Source organism: Thamnophis elegans, chromosome 10, assembly GCF_009769535.1.
Source record: "Thamnophis elegans isolate rThaEle1 chromosome 10, rThaEle1.pri, whole genome shotgun sequence".
Taxonomy (NCBI): Eukaryota; Metazoa; Chordata; class Lepidosauria; order Squamata; family Colubridae; genus Thamnophis; species Thamnophis elegans.
Window position 1 is genome coordinate 45,191,968 of NC_045550.1, and position 12,377 is coordinate 45,204,344.

General features: G+C 34.6%; 1 protein-coding gene across 3 annotated transcripts in view; it reads left to right on the forward strand.

The window, feature by feature from the left end:
• LOC116514448 (muscleblind-like protein 1) overlaps positions 1-12,377 on the forward strand; it is a 142,037-nt gene that overhangs the window by 15,677 nt on the left and 113,983 nt on the right. The window lies entirely within an intron of this gene.

Sequence of the window (12,377 nt, forward strand, 5' to 3'; positions counted from 1 at the left end):
ATTCCTAATGAGCAACAATAAAATGGGTTAACTGTGATTTCAGCTGTGCAACCTCTGACCTCCCTTTTATATGATCCCCTAGAGTTCCTTTTAATCATGTTTGTTGCAAACTTGTGATATCACATCTTTGAAAGAAATAAGTCAAACAGTAATGCCGTAAGCTTTAGTACAGAATTAAGTAACAAAAACATTTGTTTATTAAATTTTTATGCCACCCATCTCATATATAAGGTGACTCTGGGCAACTTACATTGTTTACAATTCTTGCCCTAATTGCAGGTAAACAATATTACTCACTGTACTGTTTCACTCTTCCTTCTCTTGCTTAAGGCAAAGATTTTGAGCATGAATAACCTAGGTATCTATCTGTTCAATTTAAAGAACCTATACATTTGCTCTAAACTTAAATAAGGAATTGTAGTACATAATAGCTACTGGTAAAACTGATGATACACTTGATTTTTTTCCACTGATTTTTACAACTGTAAACTTTAATGGGAAATAGATAGAAATCAAGTAAGAAAGGGGAAGAAAAAGGAACAAATACAGTACTTTCTGCCAAACCTTTCTTGATGTATAATTAATTGAAGTTGCCTATTCTTTGTTCCTTTACCAGTATCTGGATATTCCTTGTATTTCAAACCAATTCCATTTGGAATTCATCTAAAGAAGAACTTCTCAGAACACCTGTTTTGCATAGGCATTGTGGTACAAGTTTGATACTGAATTAAAGATGAATGCTTGATGGAAGCATTTGAATGCAGCTAAGAGCACAGAATAATTCAGCTATAAATAGTATCAACTTTTAGTATAACAATAGATATGCCTTTGCAATACAACATCACGGGAAAAGTAACACCTACAAGCTCAGATTTGAGAGGAAAATGAATTTTTAAAATGTTAATAAAATGTTGATGTTTTAAGAGCGATAATTCAGGAGGTTTATTCTACAAAATTATTTAAACAATAGCTTACTAGCCTTTCTAAATAGATTTCTAGTTTTAAGCATTGGACTCAGACATAGGTTATAAATCACAAATTCTTATTATTTAAAATTATAAATAAAACATGAATAAGAACACTGTTTATGTAATAGAATGGGACACAAATGTACAATTGAAGGCTGAGATTTGACCAGTTACTTCTTGTTTTACAATTTACTCATTAAGATTGATATACCTTGAAGTAATATCCATTTAATGAATAAAATCTATTGCCATCCAATAGGAAGGAAAGAAGGAAGGAAGGAATCTAGAAAAAGGTTGTCAAACCTTGGAAGCCGCATAAACCATTAATCTTTAAATGCTAAAACCAATGAAGAGGCAAAGTTGACCAAGAGACCAAGCTTTCCTGATAGAAAACTAGTAGTGTTTTTTTTTTAATTTTTTTTCAAAACCCAACAAATTCTTCTTGAACTCTTTCTACAGATCCTTGTATAACCAAAACAAAAAACAAAAAAACACCCAACCAAACAATATTGTTGAAACATAAGCAAAGTTTAAGATTACAGCAAATTTTCTTCACAGCAAATGGGAAATTAAATTTGTTTGTATTAAAACACACACAAATATACACACCAAGAACATTATTTTTCCTTATTGTTTCCATAGTAATGATCTTATGGCTGTGATTGGCATGTTTGCAATTTTCAAAAATGTATTGAGTTCATATAAATCTTTACAGTATTGCAATATTATTTCAATTATCAGTCCAAACCATCTTTGGAAGCATGCTTCTTAAAATTTTTGAATGCTGCAGAAAAAGAGAATTTGGCCATTTTTAGCAATTGGAGGCTTTAAGTATGAAAAGTATTTAGAATAGTTTCATAACTTTTGTCAAATCTACTGGGCCACATAGGCAAACATACTTTTTTGGGCAGGCATCCAAAGTGCTCAGAAATCATACTGTCAAATGCTTCTTTAAGGAATTTCAACCTCAATTTCAACCATGTATCTAATAAAAAAAACACTTTGCCAATATTGTGGAATATACAGAAAAATATAATACAGATCCTGGAATGGTCAATAAAGTTATACTGCGGTGATGATTATACTTTTGATATTATTCCCTTAAAAACAAAAATCCCTCCAAGGAAAACTCCAGTAGGGAGTTATTTGTAATTCAAGTTAATGATTGTCCATTTACTTTCAGGTGTAGGAAAACAAAGAGAGATCCCTGTATATTTCTTTAACTGTTACCCTCTCTAAATTCTAGTAATTTGTCCCATTCTGTTATAAGAATAAATTAGATCTTAATAATTAAAAAACAACTTTCTCCTGTATGTCAAAAGGGCATAGTTGAAAGAATAAATGATGTCCTGTTTCCTCACATAATAGTATTTTACAAGAGGTTTGTTTACTTCTATACATTACATTCTAGGAATGTGGCGGCTCAGTAGCTAAGATGCTGAGCTTGTTGATCAGAAAGGTCGGCAGTTTGGTGGTTCGAATCCCTAATGCCGCATAACAGAGTGAGCTCCCATTACTTGTCCCAGCTTTTGCAAATCTAGCAGTTCGAAAGCACATAAAAAATGCAAGTAGAAAAATAGGAACCACTTTTGTGGAACGGTAACAGCGATCCATGTGCCTTCAGTGTTTATTCATGCTGGCCACATGACCATGGAGATGCCTGCGGTGGCTCTTTGGCTTTGAAATTGAGATGAGCACTGCCCCCAAGAGTCAGGAATGATTAGCATATATGTACGAGGGGAACTTTTACCTTATACATTACATTGTATAAATGACAAGATTAGTATCCTTTGTTAATCATTAGTACCTTCTAGGAGGAACAAGGAAGAAAACACATAGCTTCAAAGTTTTTCATTTTCTGAATTGTCCATACATATTTTTTTTTAAATGCCACTGGAAAAACATTGGATAGAATAGTTCTGTCCTACGCAGAGTTTTAATAACAAGGTGAGATTTGTTTTGGGATTTTGTAAATAATTCAGAATCTTCTGGAGTGGGCAACCACACAAAATCTAAATCAAAGAGTCTGATGTTGAAAAACTATCTTAGAACATTTACAGTAAAAGCCAGCAGACTTAGACATGGTCAGGAATTAATTTAGGGATTGAGACAAACATGTTAGCAGCTTGTATAGTTCTATTTCCACCAGTTTGTAGAAGCTAAAAAACCAGTTGACATGGGATTTGGTGCTCAGAATATTCATAAGGATGCTGTCATAGATATTGATGCTACATTTGAATGCAGCTAGAACATATCTCCCCCCTCCCTCCCTCCCTCCCTCCCTCTCTCTCTCTCTCTTGCAATATTGCTTCAGATTCTTGCGGTCTGGATCCTTGTACCACTCAAATGGAATTGTGGCTACTGCCCTACTCTTCAATAAACAGCTGTTCTCTGCTCTTCCAAGGAAGAGTTTGTGTATGTACATGGAGGGAGGGGGGGGGTGGGAGGGCGAGGGGGAACAGAGAGAGAGAGAGAGAGAGAGAGAGGGAGAGAGAGAGAGAGAGAGAGAGATTGATTTTCAGGCAGTATTTTAAAAATACTGCTGTGATTGTACAACTATGATTAATCATTATAAATCATGATTTATTCAAGTTTGATTTATTCTCCCTAGATTCATCCAGTTCACTCTGGATGTTTTCCTGATTTTAATACAGATATTTTAACTCAGAAACCTACCTATGCCGTGTTGAGAATATACATGGACAGAGGGAGAAAAAGAGTGTCTGTCCACTCTCTTGTACTCAACTTAGAGTGGTAGCACCCTCAAGGATTTGATTGCTGTATATCCTATTTCAGTACGTGTGTTTATAGCTGCAATGTCATATCAGCAAAACAGGATTCTGTCAAGGCCTGAGGGTTAGAATCTGGTTTCATAGTGTTGGGTTTATCCTCCTCTGTTTCTTCCTCCTCTTTCTTATCAGCTTCATCTCAACAGGTTAACAGACCTTTAAGCTGGGTTTCATAAAGTAAAATACCAGTATATTATATGGGTGTGCTTAGTACATTCAGAGAATATGCACACATACAATTATTAAAAATAAAAATAAACCCATACCTTAATTAAAAAACTTATTAAATATATATTCTATGTATGTTATATTAATTTAATTAAGTCTCAGTTTGCTATGCACTTTTTATTAAAATTATATATGTCCCAGACATGCTGTTATCCTCTTTGCTATTTCTTTCTTTCCTTCTTTGTGTGCCAATCATAAAAAAAAAATCCTTGAACTAATTAACCTCTTCATTTATGGCTTAGCAATGAAAAGAGTCAGGTTAGATGTTTGGAAGTAGAACACTGTGATATTGAGTAATTGCTTAGGTTCTTTTATGTCACACTATGGTTTAATGCAAGATTTCCCAATTTTGTCTACTTCCATTATTCACTTCAGCTCCCAGAATTCATCAGCTGCCATGGCTGTTATGGAAATCTGTCTATCTATCTATCTGCCTGTCTTAATGTTTGACAGCAGTGATCTTTCTTATTCTCTTTTTGTGCTGCCTTACAGTCCTGACTCCTGGTGACTGTTGCAACAAGTTCTTGCACTTTTGTGCTGCCATTATATTTAAGAATCAAGTAGAAGAACAACATTTGTAATGACCCTTTTAGTGTAAGATTTAAGATGCAATTGAAGGTCTTTACCAGAAAGGGTGGTTTCTAAATTATTTAAAAAGTGCTTGTCCCATGAAAATGAGTCATGAAAATGAATAACAAAGGGCTTTCACTTCTTCAGAAAGTTGACTTTTTCCCATGTTGTTTACTGTTACTACTAAGTCAACTTTCTGATTCTATTATTTATATTAGTAAAAAAAAGAGCTTATAGTTTAATTTGGGATTTATAAAATTTTGGTTCGACTTGGAATCATTTACAGCTCAATGACTATCGTTTAGATTTGGATGGATTGTAGAATAAGAAAGTTAGAGTTCATGCAAAGCATTCTTATCATATTTTTGTACTATTTTTAACCTTTAATGCTATTAAAACTGTATTCACAAGATTCAGACAGTGTCATTCATGAGCTGTCATTCTTATTTATTTTCATCACTCATCATTCATCTCCTTTTATGGACAAATTAACTCATAGCTTTACATAACTTTTATTATTCTGGATTGTTATTACATATAAAATGTAGTTTTGAAATGAAATGAAAATTCAAATCTGAATTTATGATTTGCATCAGCAGCACATTAGATACTAAGCAGAAGCTTTACCTTTTAATTTAGTAAAGTTGTAACTGCTTCTGATGTTACCAAATATTGAACTATGGTATGACATATTGAATGTAAAATATCAGTATACAATATCAACCCAGTGCTGAACAAGTTAAGGTTCCCATTTCCTTACTTTATAGCTAACTGGCCAGGTATCTAGCTCTTATGTATATTTAATCTGGATTGACAAGATATGGCTACAGAAATTGAATAAATAAAGAAATAATAAAATGGATTGTTGAATATTTGCATATTTATATTAGATATATGTTCTGACCCCCTCCTCCGTCCAGTAATGAAAGCCGAGACAAGCATAAAATGGAATGTTCTTTAATAACAAGACCAGACTCTCGGTGGCTGAAAGCCAAATAAACAAACAGATAAGGACCTTGGCAGCAAGTCCGACAAACCTTGGCAGCAATTCAGACTAACTCTGGCAGCAATCCAGCCTGCCAAGTTTGTTTCTCTATAGTCCAAGCGTTGACTTCTGCAAGAAGGGTGCGGCATAAGCAGTCTCTTTTATAGTCTGGAGAGCAGCTTAATGACCATCAGCTGAGCGTAAGTATCTCCTGTAATTACGTAGTTGTTCTTGACGCCGAGTATCCCTTCGACGGTGTGCATCCCGGAACAACTCAATATTGGTTTCTGGATCATTCTCTCTTGTCTCCTCCTCGCTGATCCAAGGCTCAAGTGCCACCTGGGGCCAACCAGTCTCTCTGCACTCTGCTCGGAGTCAGAACCCTGTCCAGGGTCCTCCACATCCTCCAGGGCCGACTCATAGGGCCCTCGCTGTCGGAGTCTGGTGGCAGCTCCAACGGCTCCTGCCGGGCCACAATATATATGTATTGACAATCAGAATTTGCAGCTAGTGTTAGTTATGTGTTATTTTATATTTATATACATACATTTATTACCAGCAGCAACTTGAATCTATCTACCATAGTATATATTTATTCATCATGTTTATACACGAAATCTTTGTGAAGATTATCATTCATAAGGTACCATGATGGCCCAGTGTGGATTGCTGGATAATTATTATTCAAATTTTCAATGTTGGGGCTAAGAGTAGATTTCCAGTGGCATTCCAAGCCTAAGGGTGAACTAAAATCTGTTTCAATAGTATTGCAACCGTTACAATTTTCATGACTTTTTGATTTGGGAGCTTTTGAAAAAACCTTGAATTACAGGCTGCATCTTAGTTAGTTTTATATATTTTCAGTATTTCCTTTAGAAAATTAAGTAATACAACACAGTAGTTGTCCACTACAGTTGTAAGAAAATATCATTGTCGTATTGGTGTGCATGCATGCATGTTTATTTATTTAAGGCTGTGCTAGTTATTCATGCTTTACAGTATGATTTGCATGGTGGATGTAATATGATATGCACTAGGAAGGTGATAATGTTGCTTTAAGGCCTAACTGGCAGTTATAGTAGCACCTGCACTGAAGCTACTTCCAGCTAGTGTAACAGCAGGAAGAGAGCTTGTAGCACCATAGAGTAATAGAGGTGTTTCAGTTTTAGAAAGTGGGGGAGGGGAGGGAGAGAGGTTGCTTCAGATAAAGTACCTCTTTAGAGCTTTGAACAACCCTTAATTTTATACAAAAATACAGCTTAGTTAAATAGGAAAAGTCCAAACATTTATTTGATTATATGTATAAGAAGTAATGTGACTTTACATAGACCAAAGCAACTGCTATATTGCTAATCTGAATCTGAAAATACCCTAAATGACTAACTATAACTAACTATAAACAAATAACTTGTCCATTTTTTAAAAAAATAAAGTTTATATAATAAACATGAAAATAGCAGAAACAATGTTAATAATAACATTGAAATCTTTATATATATTTTACTGTAGATACTTTATTTTCCCCTTACCTCCGAAAATAATCTTACACTTAACACCAAAAAAACTAAAGAACTTATAATTGACTTCAGGAAGAAGAGAGATGTACATTTAACATTGTACATTGTACATAAATGGCGAGGAGGTGGAATGGATTGGTAGTTTTAAATTTCTGGGCATTTATATTTCGAAGGACCTCTCATGGACCATGAATGCTAAAATGCTTGTGAAGAAGGCACAGAAGAGGCTGTACTTCCTGAGAATGCTCAGGAAGATAAATCTATCTCAGCATCTACTTCTGTCCTACTATCGCAGCACTATTGAGAGTGTCCTGACATATGGCATTCTCGCATGGTATGGGAGCAGCTCTGCAGCAGACAAAAAAGCTCTACAGAGAATCATTAAAACTGCCCAGAATATCACTGGGCTCCAGTTACCAGCCCTGGATGACATCTTCACATTTCACTGTTTGAGGAAGAGACTCTTCCCATCCTGCTTACAATCTTTTTAGACTGTTGCCTTCTGGTAGAAGATACAGAACAATTAAAACTAGGACCACACGTCTTCTGAATAGCGTTTATCACAGAGTTATGATTGCACTCAACAATGAACTAAAGGGCCACCATCAGTGAGCTATTGGATAGCACTACTTGGTCTGTTGTGTGGATGCTTGGATGGTTTGCGGCAGGGAATTTTTTTGGGTGAGTGGGGGTGTGTTTGAGGATTATTATGTGTGTTAGGCCTGGTCTCTGGGTGTTATGTGAATTTTGTTGTATGTGTAAACTGTGTATATATGTACAATGACAGTAAAGTATTTTAGGACGACTCTGAATTAACCGAATGGTTCAGAAAAATCTGGAACTGATTCTCCATTGAATTTCTCAGTTGTTTGAAGACCACAAGTATATAAAAAAAGTACACAATAGTTTTTTCTTGTTTGGGTGATACAGAATATTTATTTTGAAATAGTCTACCATGGGCTGTAAAATATAATCCAGAAGTTATGCCTACAAGGCTCAATAGGCTTCTTGCTTGAGGTATATCCAGAACTATAAACTTTCCCAAACAAAACAGAGGCGTTGTAAGCATTTGACAAGCATATTTGGAGGGTTTCATTTGAACTTGTAAATCACACGGTGTCTGACAGCTTCACCCTGGAGTATTTTTCTGATTCTCCACAGCAGTAGCCATGATATTTCCTACTTAACTACATGTATTCCCAGAGTGCTGGAGACAATGTCCTCCGAATCTCATTTAGTGCATTTTCTATGCTCTTGCTACCTACATCCCATGGTTCCATTAAGAAGAAAAGAGATTCTCTCTGTGTCCCTATAATTTTAAGGTGTGTCATCTGCAGGGATCACTTGGCAAAGCCTTCTCAGTTACTGTACAGCTTTTCTGAAATAGCATTTAAATGAAGATTAGACCAGCCCCAATTTGTCTTGGAGTTTTGAAAATTAATACTTGGGTTTTCCATGTCTCCTGCAGGCATGGAGTGTTTGTATTTGATGTATATGATGCTTATATTTTAATCCTATTACTGTATTTAGGTATGCAAGCTATTCAGAATCATTTAGGATAGCAGCATAGAAGCCTCGTAAAATAAAATAATAAATGTTATTACAAAATGTGCTACCACTTTGCAGTTTTAGGTCAGTTACTTAAAAATGTGGTGCTTTGATGGTTGGTATACTGTATTACCCATTATTCTCCCTTTATTCTAATAATCTCTAGATGAATTTTTATTGAGAAATAATTTCAAAATGGAAGGTAAATTGCACATGACATTTAACAGTTGTCTTGAATCAGTGTCAAGGCAATCATGGAGTGGATGGGTAGAAGATTAATTTAGGTGACAGAAATGTCCCTTGTTAGGAACACAGCTCTTAATTTTTCATCTTGAAGAATCAAATTTGAAATTTGGGGATATTTTTACATAATGCTGATGTTCAAAATCTATTGACAATGATAATAGCCAGGATCCCCTAACTCAATTTAAAATTGGATAGGCTAATTGTTTTTTTCCCCCAGAGCATGTCAGTAACACATATCTTACCCTGTTTCCCTGAAAATAAGAACTCCCCAGATAATAAGCCCAATTAGGCTTTTGAGTGCATGTGTTAAAATAAGCCCCCAAAATAAGTCCTCCCTCAAAATATTTAAATGCATGCAGCTGGTTCCTGCCATTTCCTGGTGGGGGGAAGGTGGGATCATGCCCCACATGCCCCTGCATTCCATGCAGAAGGGCCTCACGGAGGTCGCTACCGCAAACCCTAGTTACCGCGTCCTTCTCTTAGTAGTGGCCACAAAAAGAGCAGCAGACCCAGCAATATTAGGGCTGGCAAGAGTGACAGAAACAGAGACAGAACTTCTGGCCCTCTCTGGATCAGCTGATCCATGGGCCACGGGCCATGTTTAAGGGGCCTCCTGCACATCAGAAATAATAAGACCAAGCATTTATTTTGGGGTCAAAAGAAAATAAGACCCTGTCTTATTTTGGGGAAAACGGTATGTATATAATCCTTGAATGGATTATTGCAGTATGTTTTATATAGAGCTACCTTTAATAATTCTGTTGAAATTGTTTAGGAATGCAGGTGCAAAGTTGTTAGTGAACTATTTAATCAAACTATACAAGTGCATTGGTTTGTTTATTACTGTGTGGATTTCAGAAGCTGGATAATTATCTTTAAAATCCTGTTGTCTTAGGGCTGGGATATGTGTCTATTTGGAGATAATAGAATGAGCAGAATGGTATCTTAGATCAAGTTGACTATGTAACACCATTCATCATAGATCTTAAACAAACCAAGGAGAGTTTAGAAGATTGCCCTATAAACACTAGATGTTCTTTATCTAAAGGATTGAGCCATTCCCACAGCAGAGGCTTTGCAGTCCAGTTGTGACACTTAGCCCACAACCTTTACATTTTGTGCTGTTGAAGGTTTGTGACATATTGCTTTTATAGTTATTTTTTTGCCAGCTGAGCCTGTCCATTTTATATTGCATCCTGTGACATTCTGTAATGGAGTTTTAATACAGGCTCTTGACAAGGATTTCTAACCTATCCTTAATAATATGTAAATATGTAAATCAGGGGTAGGTTGTCATTTGGGATTTAGTATGAGAGAACGGACCTGTTTATTAAATGAATGTCTCACTTGGACAGTTATAAAATTTCCATAAAAGTGCGTAAGTTCTCCAGAATGCTTTGTAGTTTTACTGTAGAATCTTTGTGTTAGCTAAAGTTATTGCCTCTAATAAAGTAATTAGTAGGAACTGATGCTCTGTCTGTAGCTTGGTTACTTCTGATTTTAAAAAAAAAAACTTTAAAAAAAACCCCTTCAGAAAAGTCAGCTTGGCTATCTCCTGCTAAACCTAGAGTATTAAAAATATAAACATAAATGCTTATAGATAAATATGATAAATGAGGGTCTTTTATTGTAAATTGGTTCCAAATTCATTGATACAGAGTTATATAGATGTTTAAATTTGTTGAGCACAAAAATAATTTACTGCTCTTGAGAGAAAGACCAGTCCAACAGTCATAGACCATAAACCATTACAATTTTTGTACAAATTAATAGTCAAGAGAGTTATTACCTTGGTTCATCATCATCATGATTCAAGAAGATCTTAAATTACATTGTTAGATAAAACTGGGAGTAAATTATAATTGTGTATTATTGATTAGATCTTATATTGTGATGTAGGACACTGAAAAGGATCAAACATTTAATAAAACAATGTAGTGTTATTTTTGGTACTTTCAGATCTCCATATCCAATAGTAATGAATATTCATAAAAATGAATATTTACACCATGACTTTGTAAAATTTGCTTTGAGAAATATTTCTAGTATTATTTCATGCCTTCTAATGATTCTCTTTTGATATATGTTGTACTGCTTAGATTATTTCAAGTTAATATTTATTAATCTCTTATTACTTGAAACAATAGTAGTCATTTAAGTGAGAGGCATAATTCTGTTAATAGAAAGTATGGGCATAATCAAACATCATAGCACTTGAGAATTGATTTATGCAGATGTAGGCAAAATTGGGAATGAGCTGTTATCCTCTCAGATCTCTTAAATTTATGTATCCTTAAAATACAACATGGTGCATATCACTAAAGTTAGAGTCGCATCAGTATGAGTGGACATTCTGCTGATAGAACCTTGAACTTATTTCTGAGTAATGACAGTTAAATATTTGCAGTTCAAGAGTTTTCAGACTTTGTCCAGGCAAATTTGGAATGGGGGTAGGGAATCACAAGGGCAACAATGAAAATACAGTTGTGCAGCAATGTTCATTGCTGTTTTTCAGTTCAGTTCAGTTCATTGGCAAATGAAAATAAACAAATGAACCAACGGCATGGATTTATTGCCAAATGGCTAAAGTTCACCCAAATTCAGAAAGCATTGTCTACTAGGATCATAAATAAATCTTACAGATAGAAAGCTTAAAATGACAGGCAAAAATTGGTAGAGAAGAATAGGTTGTATAAGTCCTTTGTTGTGATTATTAAAAAATCATAGATATTTTAGTTCTTGCTGTGTTCAGAATTACAAAGCTAAAGTATCAATTTTCTTGATTTCATAAAGGGAGAAGTTCCAGTTGAGCAATTTAATGTCTTAAAATAAAAACAAATAAAGAAACCAACAAACATACATACATAAATAAAAAAAATGCAGGTCAGAGACAAGTAGAAAGGTAGGATAGTTTTGTTTGTGGACATTGTGCAGGATGTGGATGTTTTGTTTTAGAAGCTGTATACTGGAGTAGATAAGATGCTTATTTTAGAACATTTGTGTTACAGTCTATTAAGTTTTAACATGGGTAAATTCCACTTATTTTGTTCATTTATATTAATATATTTTATTTTTTAGAGTGCAAATTAATTTTTTTTGCATTCGGAATCCTAGTAATTGTCCTTAAATTGTACGCTAAAATGTTACATATACATTATATTTCCCTCCTCTTTCTTGGGTTGAACATAAAATCAGTATGAAACATTGTTACTAGTATTTACAGATTTTTTAAAAAATGTTGAGAAAGCTCAATAATTTATAATATCTAAAGTGGCATTATAGCAGTATTAAAATATATAAGTACTTTTTCAAGAAAATGTCCCCTTTCTCTCTCTCTCTCTCATGTTTTTTTTGTTTTTTTTGCAAGTAACATTACACATTTTATGGTGAGGATGTATAAAATCTGTTGTTTTCTAAATCACCAGAATGGAACAGCTGGACCACATAATTCTGATCATTGCTGTACACCGTGTTCCAGATTAAATTGACTTTTTAGAGACAAACCTTACCTGAAAAACCAGTTAGA